Raw genomic sequence first — 13852 nt, forward strand, 5'->3', positions numbered from 1 at the left:
GTTGATTAGTAAGACAGCTGTTCCCAACGTTGTCATGAGACTTGCATGAAATCATAAGCCAAGGGTGCTTTGTAAGCTCCGTGTAAAGAGCTGTGTCACTCTAAGGACCTGAGCAAACGACAGCGGGCAGGCAGCCTTGGGCGCCCGTGCCCGTCCCCGGCGGCAGGTGCACGTGCTTCTGCCTTCACGTCCGGCTGTGAAAGCCCACTGCGCATGCGTATTATAATGCCGTGAGGTTTCGATTTCCTAAGCTCTTTCTCATCCTTGTTCTCTTGTCTGCCAGGACAGAGAGAGAGCCTTGGGCGGCTGACAAAAAACCAGGAGGGGGGAACAGCCCCAGTCATGTTAAAGCCTCCGCTCCTCACACAGCCAGCTCTCACTGGAAGCTCACGTTCTGACAGGCCCCCGTCTGCCCTCAAAGCTCGTGTGGCTCTCTCGGCCTCCCTCTCTGCTTCCAGAGCTTTCTGTGCCCCACCCCACCTCGAGGCTCTTGCCTTGCTGGATCCCAGCCCCCGCTACAGTGTCTTTCATGCAGTGGGTTCTCAGTCAACACCATTTGAACCTATAACCAGTCCAGGAATCTCCGATCGTTTCCCCCGGATACCTGAATTACAGGACGGTTTCGAATCAGACAGGGAAATGAGTAGAGAAACAAGACTGTTGGTTTCCCAAGTTCCCCACTGCTTTTATTTGGGGAAGAGGTAGTGGCAGGGTTGGGGTGACAGCGAAGAGGCACTAGCCAAGAGTGATTTTCAGGGGCCACGTGGATCCTTCTTTGGGGACCAACTGCTTCTCTCTCAAGGTTGCAAAATGCTGCATCCTGAGAAGGGAAACTTCCCCTGCCACGAAAGCTCCTTGTTAGCTCATGGTTTCAGCTGGCACGCTGGGGCGGCCCCAGGTTGCCAAGCTCTGGCTCCATTCATAAGCTTCTTCTGCATTTACTGTAAGTCAGAGCCCGAGAAGAGTCTGAATGGGCACGCAGATGGTATTTGCCTGGGGAGGGGAGAAGAAGTTGAGGGGGACAGTTTCGCAAAGCACGCACATTTTTTTCTGACTTAAATGCGAGGATTTAAAACAAAGCGTTACCAGATCTTTCAACTTTGCAACTTGTATATTGCTCAAAAAGATAGCCAAGGGGTCGAGAGACACTGTACAAGCACTGCTCTCCTTGGAGCTGTTGGAAACGGGGTGGGAATGGCAAGGGAGCAGGAGGCAGACACAGTCTCGGGCAAGGACTCTGGTTTGCGCGCTCACTCCTGCGTCCCCAGCATTAGTGCCTAGAGTTGGGTGCATCCACACCTATGGGATGAATGAACGAATTCGGGGAAAATCAGAGGTGCAGGGGCCATCGAGATTCCTCCCTGAAAATCCCTGCCTGGCTTAATTTAACCTGGGGAAAAGAAACTTGCCCGGGATTTCGGTGCATTCCCAAATCAGGGCAGACGAGCTGTGTGGATGCCTGGGTGTGCTGTGGGCGCCTGCTGTCCCAGAGTTCGACTTTTTCCAGTGAGACTGCCAGTGACTCTTTTCACTAGAGGAAACATTTCTTTGTTTAGAGAAACCTTCCTGAGGCCAGAGAGGTAGGCACTCATTGCCTTGTAGATAGGCACTCGTTGTCGTGGGGGAAGGGAGGAAAGAACGTTTGGTGGCCAAAGGGAAAGACTGCCCCTCCTAACACCCCTTTCTCTGCAGAGCTGGACATGGGGGAGAAAATGGGTTCATCTGCTTAAGGACCAAGGACCTCCTAAGGGGAGAGGAACCGAGGCCCCTTCTTTTGAGTCCAAAGTGAGTAGACACTCTCCATGTTGAGGCGGTCATCGTGCTTGAAGGGCATGGCCAAAGCTGCCAGCATAAATGGGAGGCGCTGTGACTTTGGGGGCCCGGGGTGGCAACGTGGCCAAGACTGGAGGGGGCCCTGTGAGAGCAAGGAAAAAGGACAGGCTTTGGGTGGCTTGGGGACAGTAACCCACAGTCTCCGGCAGTGCCGGAAGCAATGGCAGCCGAGAGCTCTGGCCGCCGTGCTTGAAATTTAGCAGCAGGATTTGGCAGCTGGAGTGAATGGGTCCCCAAGGTTCTTGGGAACTATGACCAAGTTGGGAGGGGACGCTTAAGCCCAGACTGCGAGATTTCCTCTTAATCTGGGCAATTTGGGGTTCTGGTGATTAACTGAACATAGTAAAGGAACTGAGAATGATTTGTACCCCAAGATGGCAAAAAGGACTATGTCAGCTACACACGCACATTTCTTCGCTGTAGACATCTCACTGTTCCAGCATCTCACATGCTCCCAACATTGTTAGAATATACTTATATCCCCGAGCTATGACACGCTTTGCCATGACACAATTCTGACTTCGTGACAAGGATTACCATTAGTTGTAAGTATTTACCGAACGCCTTCTAGAATGTCTGTGCAGTTAACGAGGAAAGATTTCCGAATTGCGGGCCAAGTGATTATAATTCCTGGCATGGGTTTTATGATTCATTAAATGCCGTGACTCTGACAAGAGCACTGCAATGTAGATGAGACCGGTATCATCGCCCCCATTTTACAGATGTGACACTGAGGCTCAGAGGTTGGCTTGCTCAGGGGCAAGGTTGCTGGGAAGCAACAGGGCTAGGACTGAAACCCAGGAGTTCCCACTCCAAGGCCAGTCTTCCACACGCCCTTCCAGTCCTTTCCTTCTGCTTATTGTCCTCTCCCTTCCCCCTAAAGCTCACGTCTGTCCACCATGTCCACGGAAGCCTTGGTAAGGAGGTGGTGGATCAAGGGAAGGTAAAGATGAGGGGGTGTGGAGGAACTAATAGGGAAGTCCTCCAACAGGCACTGGGTCCCTCTTCAAGTGAATTCATCACCACATCATTTCAGCCCCTGCGCTGTGGCTACTCTCTGGACTTTGTCATCTCCCTGAACTTCTGCATTTCATGGAGCTCAATTTAGTAATCCACTTCTTACCGCAGCCTACCACTTCCTTCCCCTTCAGCAACTCCCCACGCTTTGTGTCAGCTCCTCCAGGACCCTCTGCCCCTACCTGGCTTCCTTTCCTTCCCAGCTTGCTAATTCTCTCATTTTCAGGGGGTTCTGTCTCCCCATGGGCCAGCGCCACAACACGGGCCATCCGACGGCCCCCTAATTCTTGACGCTCGGACAGTCGGGCTGGCTGGAGTCTCGCTGTCCTGGATGCTTACGCCGGCCATGCTGTCACATGCGCTTCGTTCTCTCCGTCCTCCGAGCCCTGCGCAGGCACAGCACCCCTCACCGGGCCCTTGCGTCTCAGGCTCCAGGCTCAGGACACAAAATACCCCTTGGGGTAGCAGAGACTGTGCAGCAGTTAGAACTCCCTCCGTGTGCACGCCCCGTGCCCGCAGCAACCGTTCTCATGTTATCACCTCCCTTCTCTACTGCATAGAGGAAGAGCTTGTCCCTCTTGTCCAGGGGCACGGAGCCATCTACATCCTTAAACTCCTGCAGACTTTTCCAGAACCTGGCGTTCTCCACGAGCTCCATGCGATTCCTGGCTCTCTCTTCCTACTCTTCCCTTCCCTTCCCCCAATAAGCATGCTCAGGTCTTCATTGTTCCAAAAAACGTATTTCCCTTAACCCTACCCTCCCTCAAGCAATACCGTTCTCTTTCTTTCCTTCTTTTCCTGGGAAAAATTCTTTAAAAAAAAAAAAAAGGACCTTATTTGTTTATTTGAGAGCAAGAATGAAAGAGAGAGCGTGAGCAGGGGGAGGGGCAGAGGGAGAAGGAGAAGCGGACTCCCCAGTGAGCAGGGAGCCCCGATGCAGGACTATTCCCATGACTCTGGGATCACGACCTGAGCCGAAGGCAGACGCTTAACCCACTGAACCACCCAGGCGCCCCAACCTGAGAAATATTCTTGAATAACCAATCTCTATTTGTGGTCTCTATATTCTCACCTACAAAAAATTCCACAAGCGCTTGCCGCGTACTTTCTCCATCTGTCGCTCAGCTGAAACCCTTCCGTCTCATCAGGGACCTTCTTATCGCCTCCTGCAGAGAAGTCTCCACGCCTCTGATCCCGGGGGATCTCTGCTGACCGTGTTACCGCCATCTGCAGCCCCCTCTTCCAGGAAACGCTGCCCACCGTTGTGTCTGAGGCTCTGTTCTCTTCTCGTGTTACTCCTGCCGCTTCCTTGGACACTGTTCCCCGGTTCCTCTGCTCCGTGCATCCCTGGATACCACTCTTCACCAAGGGCTCATGCTTCTACTCCCACGCCTCACGCCGGTTTGCAAACTGGTGGCCCACAGCTTGGTTCTGTTTGCACAGTGATTAAAAAGTAGACAATGAATTGCTAACGTGTAAAATCGGGTGGTTTCTCACTTAGAATTTTGGGCATCTGGTTTGTCTTGGTAGCATTGCCTCTGGCAACACAGCCCACGTTCCCACGTGGCAACAACCCAGGAGAGCGGAGCGGGGGCTGTCCCTTCCGATGGAGCATTGGCTCCTGGCTTCACCGGAGATGCCGCGCCCCCCCACCCCCAGCTGCTGTTAACCTGTTACTGGCTTCTTCCGCTCACGTATCTTCTCTGCGTGGTCCCCGTGTTACCCTGGGTCTAGACTCTCTTTCCTCTGGACTCCCACATTTAAACTCTCATTGTCCAGTAAAACTCTGCGGGCAAGCTCTAGACTTGTATTTCTATCAACCTACTGGGCATTGACACCCGGGTGTCACTCACTTCCAACAAGGACATCCTTCCTTCTTCTATTTCCCCTTTCCCTTCCTCTCTTCCTTCCTTTCCTTCTTTCACCCAAGATGCATTAAGCCGCCATGACAGATGCGACCTCTCTACCTGAGAGGACTTTGGGGAATCAGTTTGATTGGAAGGTAAGGTATAGGACTGTGTTGGGGATGTGCTTGCATACGAGACACATTATTTTTCCTTTAGTTTATTCATTCGGGGTGGCTTTGGGCAGAGAGTCTATGGAGAATTTTGTTTTAAGTTTTTCTTTAACTTCCAGTTAGTTACCATACAGTGTGGTGTTAGTTTCAGGCGTACGATATAGTGATTCAACACTTCCATACATCACCCTGTGCTCATCGCGACAAGTGCGCTCCTTCATCCCCATCTCCTATTCCGCCCACCCCCTGCCCACCTCCCTTCTGGTGACCATAGGTTTGTTCTCTATATTTAAGAGTCTGTTTCTTGGTTTGCCTCTCTCTTTCTCTTTTGAGTCTATGGAGAATTTTTGAGGAGGGGTTTAAAAGTTCCCCAGATCATGCCTTGATGCTGTCGCTGGGTGCCTCTGCTGTCGGGTACCACGCTGAGTGTGAGGAGGGCAGATACATCCTGACCCCCAGGCCCCGGTCTCCTGCTACTCCCAGACCAGCCTCACCCACCAAGAATTCACCTGCCTGCTCACAGAGATGGCCAAGCTTGAAAGCAGACCTTTAGATTTCCCTCCTCACCGCCTGTCACATCTGTTTGGCCTCTAAGACCTGTCCATTGCAGTCAGGAGGCATCTTTGGTAAGCATTTCCTCTTCCTTGTCCCAAAGGACCCACCTTCGTGGGACCCACCTGTTCTATTTAATAGAATAATAAATTCTATTAAAACAATTGAATAGGATTTCCTGCCAAATAGAAGCTGTACCATTCGGTCCAATCTTTGTACTGATAGCAAATCGATCTATCCCAAGCCACCCATCTGGTCTGTCAAGAAGAGTTTCAGCAGCTCTCTGTGGTGACTTGATAGAGTCCAGCTCCTCTCCAGGGCCCTCAGGAGGCCCGGCCTGGCTGCAGCATACCTTCCAGACCACATCTCCCCACTCACTTCTTTCAGTTACTCCAGGCTGTAGTAACACCTAATGGCTCATTCTCCCAGAAGGCCTGGCACGCATGGTTTCCTCTGCCTGGAATGGTTGCTGGGCCTTCTCCAAGAAGTCTTTCCAGACTCCTTTTGACATGCAATCCTTTGTGTTCCCTTACAACGTTACACTTTTCTTTCTATGACAATGGATGCACCCTGTATTGTAAAGTTTCTTTATATGTTTATCTTCTGTACAATGCTGTAGTGAGGACAGGCAGGATCTATGTAATCTCTGACTTTCTCCCAGCAGCTAGGAGAGGGCCTGGCTTTCATTCATTCATTCACCATGCATTCATTCATCTACTTAACAAGCAGTAATTAAATGTCTAGTCTGTGCTAGATAGGAGCTCTGTACGAGGCACATGTTCCCTGAACACATGAACTGAGAGCCTGGGAGTGGCTAGCGCTCAGCTAATAAAGGAGTTAAAATCTGAAAAAGTCTGGCTTGTATGTTTTGAGTGTATTTTGACTGGATCTGAGCTGCACTGGGCATCACCCCAACAGAAACGTCCCACTGACTCAGTATACCTTGGCTGAGTGGTTAGCTCTTTGGGTCCTCAGTTGTAGAAGGGAAATGATAAAATTCTGAATCTCTGTGTAATGCCGAGGTTCCTTTGTTCCATCACTTCTTACTTCAAGGGCAGCTGGGGAGGAAGGGAGTATCTCAGTTCTGGAAATTCCCCATCGGATGGGCCATTCGGCTTCCTGCCCGCAGGTCAGAATTAGCATAATTTCACCTCATACCCATAGCAACCCCGCAGGAAGAGCAGGTCAGGGACAAGCATGTCTTCACAGAGAGAGGTCAAATGACCTGCCCAAGGTCAAACGCAAGAAGGTACTGGAGCAAGGTTGGAAGGAAGCAGGTCTTCTGCGTCTGCGTTCTGAGCCGGGTTGCGCTCTCCGGCGCTGCTTTGCCGGGCGTCCTGGCAAGAAAGTGGGTCCGGACACCCAGATTAGACACCCCCTGTGGCCTACGGTAGGCTCTGCTCTCCCATCTCGGCCCAAACCGCATCCTCCTCATTCCAGTTTCTCGGATGTGTTTTGCAATGTCATTCTTCTTCTCTTCCTCGCTCTGGGCCAAACATCAAGATCCTGGTTCCCTTTCTAGTCATCAGCTTCTGCTGCTTGGTTTTCCTTCCAGTGGTTTTTACTAGTTCTCCATTTCTCTTTCTCTCTCATTTCATTTTTGTCTCCTTGGGACTTGTCATCCTAACGGACAGTTTCCATTACATTAGACATCCCATTTTGGAGGATGACATAAGTTTTTCCAGGAGCGCTATGAGTTTGTAAGCCTTCTAAGAAAAAGAAAGTCATAAAAACCCCTCTCTCTTCCATTATTTGCATCTGGCAAAACAAACAGGACTCGCACCTGGCGGGGGCCTGCTGGCCTCTTAGCCAGGCCTGCGGGGAAATCAAAAGGCCCTCTGACTCTAGACTCTTTTCTCCAAGCCAACCGGAGCTCAGAGCTGCTAACACCCTGAAAGTTTCTGGGGCCACCCTGCCTCCGGTGGGTGCAGCCACAGGTAAGAGGGCTGTTTGATGCGAGCATTGCAGCTCTGGGTTGAGAATAGAAGGGCATCTTTGGCACCTCCTCCCCGTCTTGTGGACCGAGGCTCCTGGAGCCTGAAGGAAGCAGCGTCTTACTCAAAGTCACACAGCAAATTAGTGACCACTAATCTGGGCTGCCACCCAGGTCTCTGATTCCTCTCCTGGGAAGGAGTCTTTCCTCTCCCACAAGGTTCTCGGAGCAGCAGGGGACCTCTCGCAAGTGAGCTGCAAACTGGATTCTGGATAAATCTCTCACAGCCACTTACCTCATGCCTTTAAACTTGAAGAAGTTGCCTGGAGGGGGGTGGTCATATCTCTGGGTCACATGCTGGTCACAGAGCTCTTTACCCTCATGGTTTTGGTCACCTGAAGCATTGGTGAGGGAAACTGAGGCATGGCCATGTTAACCGTTGGCCAGCCACATGCCTGTCCCCAAACTGTAGAGCCACCCGCCCGTGTCACAGAGTGGGGAATGCTCCGAGGCCAGCAGATGGGCCATTCCAGAGAAGAGCCGTCCTCAAGGCTGCCTCTCCCATTACTATGGTGGCGGTATGCGGCACCTACCAGCTGGTCAAACCTGTTTGCCTGTCGCCTCTCATTTCCCAGGTCCACACCGGCCTGGGGTGACAGGCACTCTGTGTTCCCCTTTGCCAGGTGAGAACTCAAGGTTCAGAGAAGCTAAACACCTCAGATAGGGCCATGTAGCTAGAACCCGACAGAGCCAAAGCTCCGAATCTGGGGTTTTCTGCTCTCCTGCTCTCACGCACAAATTCATAGTAATAAAGCTGATGTGTCGTAAGCATCTTCCACAGCCTTGCTTCCTCAGATCCCCCCAGCAAGCTGGGGAAGTCACCCTCACTGACGGTCACTGGTTAAGTAGCCGAAGTGGGCCAGACGTTCAGGGCACGTCCCGCGGCCTGGCCTTGCCCAGGCCCCCAGGCCCCGCAGAAATCCCCAGCTGTGTCCCCCGGGAGCCCTCCAGGCCGACAGGCCAGGCCAGGACTGCCTGACCAGAGGTCTCTCTCTCCATCTGCTGACTCCAGCTGGGCCTCCCGGAGAGAAGGAAAGGCTTTCTGTCGGAGCAGACTGGGGTTTCCTGTCAGCCTCACCTCTTTAGGAATCCCACTCTCCCTAGAGGGAAGCTTAAGCCAGGAGTAGGTAAGCGGTGTTGACTGGACAGCGGTGCTCTTAGAAGAAGACTGCATTCACCCATGCACGCATGCACTCACTCATTCCCTCATCCCTGCATCCTTTAACAAGGCTCTATCAGAGATCTAGTCTGCGAAAGGCACGATGAGCTGTTTGGAGGTCTTGGGATTGGTAGAGCATGGCACGTGACTTCGGGGAGTTGATTTTGGTTCAGCAGGTTGCATAAAAAACTGTCAGTAGTCCTGGGCTCTTCTACCTATAGAATTGTCCCCGTCCAGCCCCCTCCTTGACATCTTCTTCTTCGGGTTCTTAAAATGCTTTTCCTGGTACAGCAAGGCTCCTGGCTGGGCTCTCACCCACCCTCCACCCCAATGCCGAAAGACTGAGATGCCAATCCGATTGTGTCTCTTCCATGCTGAGAATCCCTCGATGGCCCCCTGTGTCCTCAGGATAAAGTCCAAGCCCCTTAGCATGCCTATCTGGAACTTGGTCATGGCTTGGTCCCTTCGTCTCTCTCTAGCTTCAACTGCCCTTTCAGGCTTCAGGCACCCTGGCTCCAGAAAGGCCAAATTGGTTTGTAGGGACTTCCCCCCACTCCCTCCACCAAGATCACACTTCTGGGTCTTTGCACAAGCCGTTTCCTTTTTCCAGAGGATCTTACCCTTCTTCACCAGCCAACTTCTACTCATCCTGCAAAACCCAGCTCAGAGGCCCTTTCCTCCTGGAAGCCAAGGCTAGAAAAGATGCCCTTATTCTACATTTCTACAGCATCGGTGTTCACCCCAAACAAGTGTTTATCTATTCTATTGGTCTTGCTTGTCTCTCCCCTCTCCCATTTATTTGGGGGCTCCTGGTTCTCCATGCCTGGACCAAGACAGTGCTTAATAATGTTTGACCGAATGAATACAAGGGAAATTCCAAAGAGAGAAACTTATTTATCCTCCAGCTCCAAAGCAGCTTGCAAAATGCAGCCAACTTGGTCCACCCTCGAGGGTGTCTGGAGCTCAGAAGGAAGGAATGTGTCTGGAGAACAAAAGGGTCACTTTCAAGCCCACAGATCCGGCAAGAAGAAGGAGCAGCTGTTAATCATTGTAACTGGGAAAGTCCACACACTTTCCTGTGGCTTAACGCTGCAACAGAGGTCCTTGGACAGATTTCAAGAGGAAAATAACAAGCTGTTTGACCTTTCCCTCTTGCTAGCCAGAATTTTTCTCTCTCTGCTCCATGGCCAGGGTTTCAATCGAGGATCATTCTGCCCTTCCCACTCCAGGGCAAACTGAAGGCTGGAGCTTGCAGAACTAGCCTTGTGCACAGACGTCTTGCTGGCCCCGGGAACTGGGATCCGTGTACTTGCCATCTTTCAAGTGTCTTGGAATCCAGAGAGAGCCACTGAGCTCCTCAACTTCCTCATTGCCGCCCTGCCATTCCTCCTCATTGCAGAACAGCGCGGTAGAGGGAGTGACAGTTATTAGCAGGCTTACCATTTCCAAGGAAATTAGAAGAGGTGGGATATGTCTGCTGGATGCTTTACATCTTAATTCATGAAAATAATCAGAACATCCCATGGGATAGATACTGGGTCTTCAACGACTCATTAAACAGGGGTACTTCCTGCCTTGGTGAAGTTTACCTCTAATTCTCTTGGCAGATGTAAAAACTGATCTGGGGAGGAAAAGAGACTTGGTCAAGGTCATACAATCAGCTCAAATCAGAACTGAAATTAGAATCTAGGGCTTCTGACTCTTGTGTGGTCTTCCTATGGCACAATCTTGAGAAGTGACAGCCTGTGACCTCACCATCTAGCCGTCTGACACTGTGCGGACCTGTCTGGGCACATCGTCCTGACTCAGACATGTCACATGTGCACCAGAAGTGACTGGCTAGTGTAACCCAGAGGCCCACGTGCGCCTTGGCCTGCCTCCAGCTAGCGCCCGTCTCACCTGCCCGCTGAACCCAGACCTCACCAGCCCACCTGTAACTCTGGAGATTTGGCCTGCTCGCCCCATATCCCTCTCCCCAGCTTCACCTCCCGGAGCCCAGACTTGGTGCTGGATGAGACCCCCTGTTCAGAAAAAGTTGGTCTTAGTCTTTGGCTTTTTGGTTTTTTTTTTTCCACATCCCTACATGAATGGGTACAAGATACCCTTGCAGCTGAGACTCATGTGAACACGATCAAACTTTGGGATCCAAGCACCTCATCCACCAGCGGGTCCCAAGGGCCTAGAATTCTCCTTGTTGGGGTGTGTCATTCAGCTAAAGCACATCCCCAGTTTTGGCATTCTCCCTTTGTGATTTTTCATAAGTCTTTGTAACACCGTTCTCTGAATATACCTAGTGGTTTTCTTTAAAATGACTCATTTTTTTTTTCTTAAATAGATGTGTTTGGAAAGGAAACATTTTATAACTGCTATAAATGTGAAACCAATATTTCTTGCTATAAATGCAATCAAAATAAACATTGTTTTTCAATTGGAACTGGATGCAATTGTCTGCCTGATGTTCGGAGCTCTGAGCTTACTCTCTCTTGTTGAAGAGAGGGAGACGGGCAGAGAGAAGGGGGAGGATGTGGTAAGTGCTGAGGCTTTCTTCTTGATTGGATCAAACAAATTAAAAGACAGCTGAAAGGGGAATGCCCTTCCCTGCTGGACATTTACTGCTGTTGAATGCCGTGGTCTAGGGGAACGGTGGGGTAGGGGGTCATGCCTGACACGGGTCTCACCCAGGCTAGTTAGCGGAGTGACTCTCACCCATGAACACAGTATGGGGCTCACGGAGCTGAGGCCGCGACAGCAAGGCCTACTGAGGACTCACACACCTTGGTGAGGGCACTTGGGGTAGAGTTAGCTGACCTGGGCCTCACCAGGGTGAATGGCCAGGCAGAGTGTGGGGACAAGTGGGCTGAGGGCAGGGCGTTCTTGGAGAGCCGAGGTGGTGATAATGGGTGATGGGGAAGCCCCAAGTGAGACTTGGCTCACTTCCCATCTGCCCAGCTGTGGCTCTGGGCAGACTCTGGGAGATCAGGGTGGGGGGAGCTGGCTGCTGTCCCCTAGAAGGGGACTTGGGGAAAGAAAAGCCTTGCCAAAGACCCTCTGTGTGGCTGGGCAGAGGTCCTCACAAGAACCTTGGGGAAAGGCCCCGGGACTGGAGGACTTCCTCTTATAAGGACAGAATAGCCCCTATTTGCTGTGCATTTCACAAAAGAGAAGGGAGACTTCCCAGAAAAACCACATGAGATGTGCTGACGGTGGGGCAGGGAGGTGAAGGAGGGCCACAGAGAGCAGTGGATAGAGGGAGGGTCCGCGTCCAGCGTCAGGAAGGGAGACGCCGGCACATACCAACGGGACCCCACTCGTCAGGCACAGAGGCGAGGATTGGACAAGCATTAGCTCCTTTGAACCTCACCGTTTAATCATTACTAGTTAACACAGGAAGAAATGGAGGCACAGAGAGGTTAAGCGCTGGCAAAGATCGCACAGCTGGGGAGAGGTAGAGCAGGGAGATGGGCGAGATCTTCTGCCTCCAAGTTGGGAGCATAGACCCGGCCTCATTCCCACATGGTCTGCCTTCCCTCGGAGAATAGCTGAACTGTGAGCTAGCGAGGCTGCTGCCTCTAATAGGTGTAAGTTCATGACCCGCTCTGCACACGCTTTTATGCATCTTACCTTAATTCTGTGAAGCAGCTCCTCTCTGCCATTCAGGGTCAGGGCGACAGAGGCTGTGAAGGTGGCGTTCGTGCACCGAGGTCCCTCTGGCCTCCTTCTCATTCTAACACGGATCCAGACCACCAGAGTACCTGCGATTGCTCCATCCAGTGCTCTGGGTGGGGAGAAGCCCCAAGAGACTGGGCACCTGGATGGCAGCTGGGAGGAGGGACCGTGTGGCTGGGTGGCCTCACCTCCAGCCACTGGGCAGCTCCACAAGCTGGGCTGGAAAAAGGCCAAAGCAGTGACCTGCCTTCAGGCTCAAAGGACAGGCTTATTCATGGGGATGATTCTGCCTTTTAGGGATGATAAACACACATGGGACTTTCCCAATTTCAGGGTCTAGGAGGAAATTCCAGACTTGCTCTTGAAGGCTGAGAAAACAGAGGGACTCTGGCCCTTTGGAAGTGGGGACAGCAGGGGAAGTGGGGGAGAGGTGGGGGGCATGCACAGAGGAATCAGGGTGTGGCTAGGATGCCTGGCCGACGCTTCTTTGGGAATCAGTGAGGAGAGGGCAGCAGGGCAGGAAACTTCAGGAAGCTTGCTGTCATGGCTGAACGTCAGTCCCTGGCTCTGTGGGGCCATGAGTGTGTGGCTAGGTCTGGCGGCCCTGGTGTTGCTTCACTTTCCTTCTCTCCTCCTGCAGAGAACCTAGCCAAGGATGTTTGTGAGAAATGACCTGAGAAGACAACGTCCTACTGCGCTGGTCCCATGACCTTCCCCGGGGGGAAACCCTTCCCATATTTCCATCTCCACAATGGCAGTGACCCATGTGCAGTGGCCTGCAAGCATCGTGCGGGCATTGGCGTCCAGGGTGCCCATTGTAGAAACAGCACATTGTCCTTTATTAAGATAGGGCCGTAAGAATGTTCACAGCAGCTCCTTTAGTTATAGGACAGGAAGCAGAGCCTGGGGCAGAATGTGTGTGTGTGTGTGTGTGTGTGTGTGTGTGTGTGTGTGTGTGTGACAGAGAGAGAGAGAGAGAGAGAACCATTCAAGCAGTTAGTAGGTGATGGAGGTAGACCCCACCCCGCTGCACCTGCTAGAGCTCCCCAGCAGTGGGTCTGGGGATACTGGGGATAGTGGGTATACTGGGTGACATACAGTGAAAATTCGGAGCTGGAGTTCTCAGGTTCTCAGTTCTCAGAGTCTGGGTGGGAAGCAGAGGGAGGGGAAGCTAGGCAGCCTGGGGAGCAGCTCCTGGGGGGCCAGGCCGTCCACAGGCCAGTCCAAAGGGAAGCCCCCTCCAGCAGGGACAGCTCCTGCATTGAGTAACTGAAAGGACTCTGGTGCAGAGGAGGGGCCAAGGCGCCCATTGGGAATGGTGGACAGACAACCCGTCAGCGCTATTTACACACACGGGGGGCTTTCCAGGGTGAGGGCTTGCACCCTACAGGGTGCACCCTACAGACTGAGGTAGGATGAGCTGGTATGGGTTCCTGGCACTTGATACATGGCTACGAGATGCAAAAATATGCAAGGAAAGAAAGAAACAATCACCATTTGCTTTTTTTTTTATTCCTCCCAATACCTGCAAGAAATCCATTTGCAGCCCCGGAGAAACGTTGACTGGTCGAGTGTCCGAGTCCGCACAGCTGGTGAGGGGCACATCCAGGGTCAC

At 52.1% G+C, this 13852-nt stretch overlaps 1 long non-coding RNA gene across 2 annotated transcripts; it reads right to left on the minus strand.

Moving 5' to 3' along the window:
• Positions 1–518: 518 nt before the first annotated feature.
• On the minus strand, positions 519–12410 carry LOC123777125 (uncharacterized). 2 transcript variants are annotated; one of them, XR_006775586.2, is made up of 4 exons: positions 12193–12410; positions 10012–10192; positions 3923–4281; positions 519–993 (listed from the first exon to the last, which is right to left on the minus strand). It is a non-coding gene; the product is annotated as an uncharacterized LOC123777125 (long non-coding RNA). The 2 variants fall into 2 exon arrangements; XR_006775585.2 differs by lacking the exon at positions 519–993 and having other exon boundaries at positions 3569–4281.
• Positions 12411–13852: the final 1442 nt, after the last annotated feature.

The sequence above is a fragment of the Ursus americanus genome, chromosome 23, assembly GCF_024610735.1.
Source record: "Ursus americanus isolate L20-20 chromosome 23, mUrsAme1.1.p, whole genome shotgun sequence".
Taxonomy (NCBI): Eukaryota; Metazoa; Chordata; class Mammalia; order Carnivora; family Ursidae; genus Ursus; species Ursus americanus.